This window comes from Pteropus medius, unplaced genomic scaffold (genome assembly GCF_902729225.1).
Source record: "Pteropus medius unplaced genomic scaffold, Ma_sr-lr_union100, whole genome shotgun sequence".
In the NCBI taxonomy this organism is placed as follows: Eukaryota; Metazoa; Chordata; class Mammalia; order Chiroptera; family Pteropodidae; genus Pteropus; species Pteropus medius.
This window is the reverse complement of record NW_024350927.1, coordinates 6,315,765-6,322,319: the sequence shown is the minus strand read 5'-3', so window position 1 is coordinate 6,322,319 and position 6,555 is coordinate 6,315,765. Positions and strand designations below refer to the sequence as shown.

Below are 6,555 nucleotides of genomic sequence, written 5' to 3'. Positions count from 1 at the left end.
CCCGCTCTGGACGCCTCAGGCGGACGCAGGTGTCCGCCGCGTGGCCTGTTGTGTCTGGCTTCTTCCGCTTGGCATCAGGTTTTCCAGGTTCGTTCCCGTCCAGCGCTTCATCCCTTTTTGGGGCCGAGCAGTGCTTTATCGCGTGAACACGCCGCTTTCGTGGCCCGTTGCCCGGGTAGCGGACGTTGGGGGCGCGTCCACTCTGGGACCGCCGGGCGGCTGTCGCTCACATGCGCCAGCGCTGTGCAGACGGCCGGTTTCAGTTCTCTCCACTGCGTTCCTAGGAGCGGAATTGCTGGGTCACACGGTGACTCTAAGCTTAACTTTTTGAGGAACTGCCAGACTGTTTCCCACAGCCGCCGCCCCACTTGACGCTGCCCCTGACCGTGAACGAGGGCGGCCGGGGCCTTTTCCAACCGTGACTGCTCATGGGCCCGGCCTGACTCCTTGGGCGCGTGCGCGTGCTGGGGGGGTGGGGTGCACTGCACTTAGATGGAGTCGAACTCTTTAGACCCTAATTCTAGAGATTACAGCGGCGAGGTGTCACTTCCACGTCTGGACCCAGCTCATTGAGGGGAGGGGCAGGAGGCCCCGGGGGCTCCCACGATGCTCTCACTTCCGGGGTGGGAGAGAAAGAAGCCTGCTCGCTCATCCAAACCGCAGGGAAATGTCCAGAACAGAGAAATCGACACGCAGAAGGTAAGATGGGTGGTTACTCAGGGCTGGGGGCAGGGGGTGGGAGAGTAGATGAGTGACGGTTAAGGGTTCACGGTTTGCGCATGAGGTGATAAAAATTCTAACAATTACGGAGGTGACAGTTTCACACATCTGTGAATATACCAAGAACAACTGAATTGCACGCTTTAAGTGGGAGAATTGTATGATATGTGAATTATATCCCAAAAATATTATTTAAAAAGAACACACACACACACAAGAAAGACTGTAGAGACTCTGGGATAGAAACCAAAGAAATAACATTCTCTGAAGTGACACTACCAGATTTAAAAAAAAAAAAAAAAAAAGTAGGAAAACCCAATTTTCATCTACGAGTTTTCAGTGACATTCCTGAGATCTTGGCCCCCACCTTGGCCTCGCACACATCTGTCAGGCTTGTGCCCAGACTTTCCCCATGGAGGAGTGTGAGATCTCAGCAGAGCCCCACAGGGAGGGTCGAGAAGGGAGCAGGGAGGACAGACAGAGCTCTGTCCAGCCCGCGCCCTGAGTCGGTTAAGGTGGTCTCAGACGCCCCCTGGCGGGCACTGGGAACTGATCCACAGAAGGGACATTTGGAGGAAGCTGGCAGAATGACCAGGCTGACAGCAGCCTGGTGCTCTTGCCCAGCCCACTGGAGAACCTCTTAGTGACCAAGTCCCTTTGCACCCAAAGTAGATCATTCTTAATCCTTGTGTCATCTCCTTTTTAAATTTAACACCTTTTCATAATGGGTATTATGAAGAATTTTAAACAAAAAAAAAAAATAGGGAAATCATCTAATGAACACGCCACATACCCACCACTCTGCTTTGACAGTCACCAGCATGTGACCAAAATTGTTCTCATTTCATCTTGACCTCCTCCCACTCCTTCCAACTGTGTTACTTTAAAAGCAAATCTCATACAGCGTATTATTCCATCTATAAATACTTACCGAAGCACAGAAGACAAGGACTCTTCTTAATGTCACCACAATAGTAGGATCACACCTAAAAAAAATTCCTCAATATCATTAAATTATCCGTGTCATGTCATCAATAGTCTCATCAATGCCAAAAAAAATGTTTCCCCTTTTTTTAACAGTCTGTTTGAATCAGGATCCGTTGAGATTGGTTGATCTGTCATTTAAACTTCTTTTGATCTATAGATTCCCTGTTCATCTTGCAATTTATTTATTGAAGCGACCTGCTTTTCTATTTTTTCCAGCTTTATTGAGGCATGATTGACAAATAAAACTTGTGCGTATTTAAGATAGAAAACGTGAAGATTTCATGTAAGTATACATTGTGGAATGATCATCACAGTCAAGCGAATTAACACATCCTCACTTCATGTGTGTGTGTGTGTGTGTGCGCGTGTGCGTGCGTGCGTGAAGAACACTTAAGGTCTAATCTCTTCATGTTTTTCTATTTTACCGCATAATTTAAATTTGCAAGTGGCCTGGGATTGTAGCCACGTTAATGAACAGAAGAAACCAAGCCACGTGCTGACCATGTTTTCAGGTTGGAGCTACAAAGGTTTTTTTGTCTTTCAGTCCCAGTCCCCCCAGCTCTCTGTGGTTCTATTACTTTTATCAGAGAAAAACAATGTTTTAAACAGAAAATGGACCCGCAACGCTGTCAGAGAAAAATGAAAAATGCTGCACAATCGGCCTCTTTCCAATGACCAGAAGCTAAAATTCGTCCATGTCCTGAGATTTCTGAGCCTGTGAGGAAGAAGGAGTCTGTCTGTGAAGAAGGTGGTCGAAATCCACAGAACTATGAGAATCTGAGTCCAGGTTTGAGCAAGTGAAGCCCCCGCTCCGCCTCTCGCCTCTCCCTCCCCCGGAGCTTCGCCGCGGTCTACCCTGGGACCTGGGGCCCCTCTCCCTTAGTCGCTCCTGTTCCCCAGGCTCAGGTGTCCTGTTCTGCTGTTTCTGGAGTGTCTACCCCATCGTAGCCTGGCTGACAGCCCCTCGACCTCCAAGGCAACCTCAGTGATGTTAAATATCGTGACCGACTCAGATGTCGCTTTGGGCCAACTTGGCCCTTTGAGATTTAGACAAACGTGGCTCAAATGTCCTGATTTCACAACCTGCTCGAGTCCAGACTAAAACTGCAAACACAGACTCACACTTCCTCCTAGTTCTCCGCCCGCTTCCACGGTTCCCTCTCTGCTCCCCCCAGCAAGGGGCGCTGGCCGGCCGTTCAGCTTCAGGTCAGCAGATCTGTGCCCTTTGCCTGCTTCCTCCAGAATCGTCACACTCAGGATGTCCCAGGATTGGCACCTTCGCTGAGATCAAAGTCTGAGCGGTGAGTGCGGTTTCCAGGGCTCCCTCGAGGGGGTTGGGGGTGGGGTGGCTATTTAGCAGTCTGGGACTGGGAGCAAGGTCACATGACAGATGTCATGGGCCATCCAAAGACAGCACCAGAAAATAATCCAGGAAGATGTTATTGATAAATACTTCATCCTAACCAATGGATTACCTAATAGGGTTTTTAAAGTGGTATCTAGAATTTTCCCCTAATGGCCAATCAATTATTTCACCAGTAGATACTGCTTTCTCTTGATTTCTTTCTTTTGTGAATTAAACGGTGGTACCATCGACTTGAGAACTTGAAACCCATACTTCGCCAGTTTTTTCGTCCTTATTTGGCATTGCTGGAGGAGAGGGGGTGGGTAAGACCCTGCTACTCACTCTCCTTGGCACCCCTCCTGCAAGTCTGGGCACTCAGCTTTCCTCAAAAAGCAAGTGGCAGGGCCCGTCCCTGGACCTCTTGCCCCTTGAGGGAGGGTCCCCAGAAAGGACCTCTCCACACACCTGACCCTAGCCGTCGGGCTTAGTGGGGCGGGCTGCCCTGGGCTGGTGTGGGCTCTGTCGGGGAAGAGGGCGGGGAGGTTGTCTCCCTCCACCTCTGAGGATGTGTCTGAGAGAGTCCGAGAGACATGGGGGTGAGTGGGGATAGGGAACAAAAGGGAGGGGTCTCCTTCCAGTGTAAATCTGATTATGGGTGGGTAAAGAGGTTTGAAGCACAATCCTGCATACTGACCCCCAAACGTCCACCAGTCCTGCCCTGGGGATAGCGACCCAGTTCCCTCGAAAGAGGAGGCTGGGAGAAAAGTCAGTACGGCCGCCTTCGGGGACGCTTGATGAGTACGTGGTAGTGGCCACGCCAGGCAAAGCCGCTGGGGAGGCAGCTGCAGGGGCAAGTGCGGCCACTCCCCCTGCGGCCACCAGGGGGCGCAACGACGCCAGCAGGGACCGCGGGGCACCGACGATTCGCTCCTGGCTGCCGCTCTCCCGCTGGGCGCGCTGAGCCTTCCTCTGGTGTCATTTCGGGAATCTTCGCGGGTGGACAGCACTGAAGCCGCTGGGCCCAGAGAAGACGAGGGAGGCGGTGGGAGGGCAGGGCATGGCTCCGGGCGCAGCCGCAGTTCTGTCTGTGCCGTACTTTTTTGTCCCTGGTAATGCCCACTGCGTCAAGTTCAAGAGGCTACTGATTAACCGAAGCCTCCAGGCAGCTGAGTGCAGCTTTTACAATGAACCGTGGGCGTGTAAACTTTTCAAAGTCGAATATGGGTGAGCAGGCATCTAGCATAGAGGTTAAGAACAAGGTAGGACGAGTCCTAGATTCAGCGCCAGCTGTGCGTGACCTCGGACAAGTCATCTAATTTCTCAGCTTCCACATCCGTGGGTTGGGGGTCGATTGGGAAGGGAGCAGCACCCAGGCGGACTCACCCCGCAGGGTCCTGATGCTGTTAGGAGCCCACTTTATAAAGTCAGAAGCAAAAATAGATTCATTAATAATAAATATATAATGATGAATCCAGCTTGAATTGTGTTTGTCTTTATAGTAACGCAATTATAAAATATAATTTTTAATTTTTTTTTTATGGAGGAAGGGAGCCACCAAAAGTGCCGGGGGTCCCTGGAAGTCACAGAGCAGCCCTGAGCCCTACCTCGAAGTTCCTCCCACACGCCCTGGGCCTCACCTTTTCCCTCCCAGCATAAAGGGATCTATGCCAGAGGGGAGTGAAGACAAACCCAACATTTGAAGCCTGGAGGCCTTGAGGGTGGGTGGTGAGCAATTATTGATCCAGTGATTTGATTCTGGGTTTATCTGTTCAGATTCAGATTCTCACTGGAAAGAGGAAAAAACTTGACACAGGAGACTCAAAGGAACCAGCCTGATCCACAAGCGAGGGCGGTTGAGGGCGGTTGCCAGAGCTTATAAATATCCACCCTGCCCAGCTCCGAGGAGCCAGCACAGTGCGTCCTCTCCCTTCAGGTCCTGGGCTTTCCCCCAGGGCATCCGGGAGCTGCTATTTGCTGCAAGGGAAGGAGGCAGCTGACGAAGGCGGCTCGGATGACTTTTGTGGGTTCACTTGTTCTGGCCTGACAGATGAACAAGCTCCCAGCTGGGGAAAGGTCACAGGACTCAAGTTACTTGCCTAACAGATGTCTCTCCCGGCCCCGCACCCCAGGACTTGCACCTGTGTATTATTAAATGTTCATAACAACCAATGCTTCTTTTATCTGGGGCACGAGGATGAGAGACGAGGGGTGCACCCGGACAGACTTAGGGAGCAGAGCCATCCACCCTTAGAAGCTTTGGCTAGATGCAAGGACAAGGCACCGCCACCCCGGAGTGAGCCCCCTCGCCCTTGTGCACTACTCGTGACCACGGTCCCTTCTCACGCGGCCCTGCAGCACCTTGCCATCATCACTCTGCTTATATGTTCCGAAATAAAGCAATGGGCCAGCACGCATCTCAGCTTCCGAGCCACACTCAGTGTCTCGCCTGCACCAGGGGAAAATCACCTCCCATGTGACTTCTGGCTCTTACCTCTCATTGCCTGTGTCACCGAGCATCCCTGTCCTAGATAGGGTACTTGGGGTGCCTGGGAGAGGTCCTCCTGGGCAGGACGATAGGAGGCCCCCAGGGTCATCTCTAGACTTGGCCACTTACAGCTTAGGTTTAACCCTTTAATCACCCCTCCCCCCGCATGGCCCCTAAGGTTCCTGCACTGCTACCTGGTATGCAGAATCGAAGGTCTCGCCGGGGACAGAGCAGACAGAGGCTGGGGGTTCACTCTGAGTATTAGGCAGCCAAGAGCCAGGGCCTTGGGGGAGCCGATCACACAGCAGGTCCCGACCCAGCCTCTCCCTCCCACCTGGGCAAAATGGGAATGTAATGGCGTCCACCATACGGGTTAGTCTGAGGATTAAATGGTGTAAACAGGTTAATGCTTAAGTTACACAGTCCCTGTCAGGCAGCAAGTGCTGCCTTATTGTGAAATATATCACAAGTGACACACGGAGACTCGAGAGGACAGTAGTAACTTCCTGCAGCTGCTGTCACAAACGACCCCAGTTGGGGGCTTAAAACAATAGAAATGATTTTCTCACTGTCCCCAGAGGCCAGAAGCCTGAACAAAGGTGGTGGGAGGAAGCACTCCCTCCAGAGTCGCTAGGGGAGGGTCCTTCCTCGCTTCCTCCAGCTCTGATGGCTCCAGGTGTCCCTTGGCTTGTGGCTGCATCACCCCAAGCTCTGCCCCAGGCCTTCGCAAGGCCTCTACGTGTGTCTCTCCCCTTCTGTCTATTATGAGGACACCAGCCATTGGATAATCCAGGAGGAATCCATCTCGAGATCCTTCACTTACTCACATTTGCAAAGACACTTTTTCCAGATAAGGTTGCGTTCACAGGTTCTGGGTAGACACGTATTTCTTGGGGGGTCAGGGAGGGGGCGCCATTCAACCCAGTACAGGACCTAATGCCCAGGCGAGTTAATGATGAAAATGATAAACAAAAAGCTAAGATCAGCTCCTTCAGCATCTCTCTGCCTGGCGGCAGAC

General features: G+C 52.0%; 1 long non-coding RNA gene across 1 annotated transcript; it reads left to right on the top strand.

Annotated features, from left to right (window-relative positions):
- The first annotated feature begins 476 nt into the window (after positions 1-476).
- Positions 477-5,204, top strand: LOC120585724 (uncharacterized). Its single transcript, XR_005648491.1, has 4 exons — positions 477-699; positions 1,924-1,990; positions 2,252-3,008; positions 4,826-5,204. It is a non-coding gene; the product is annotated as an uncharacterized LOC120585724 (long non-coding RNA).
- Positions 5,205-6,555: the final 1,351 nt, after the last annotated feature.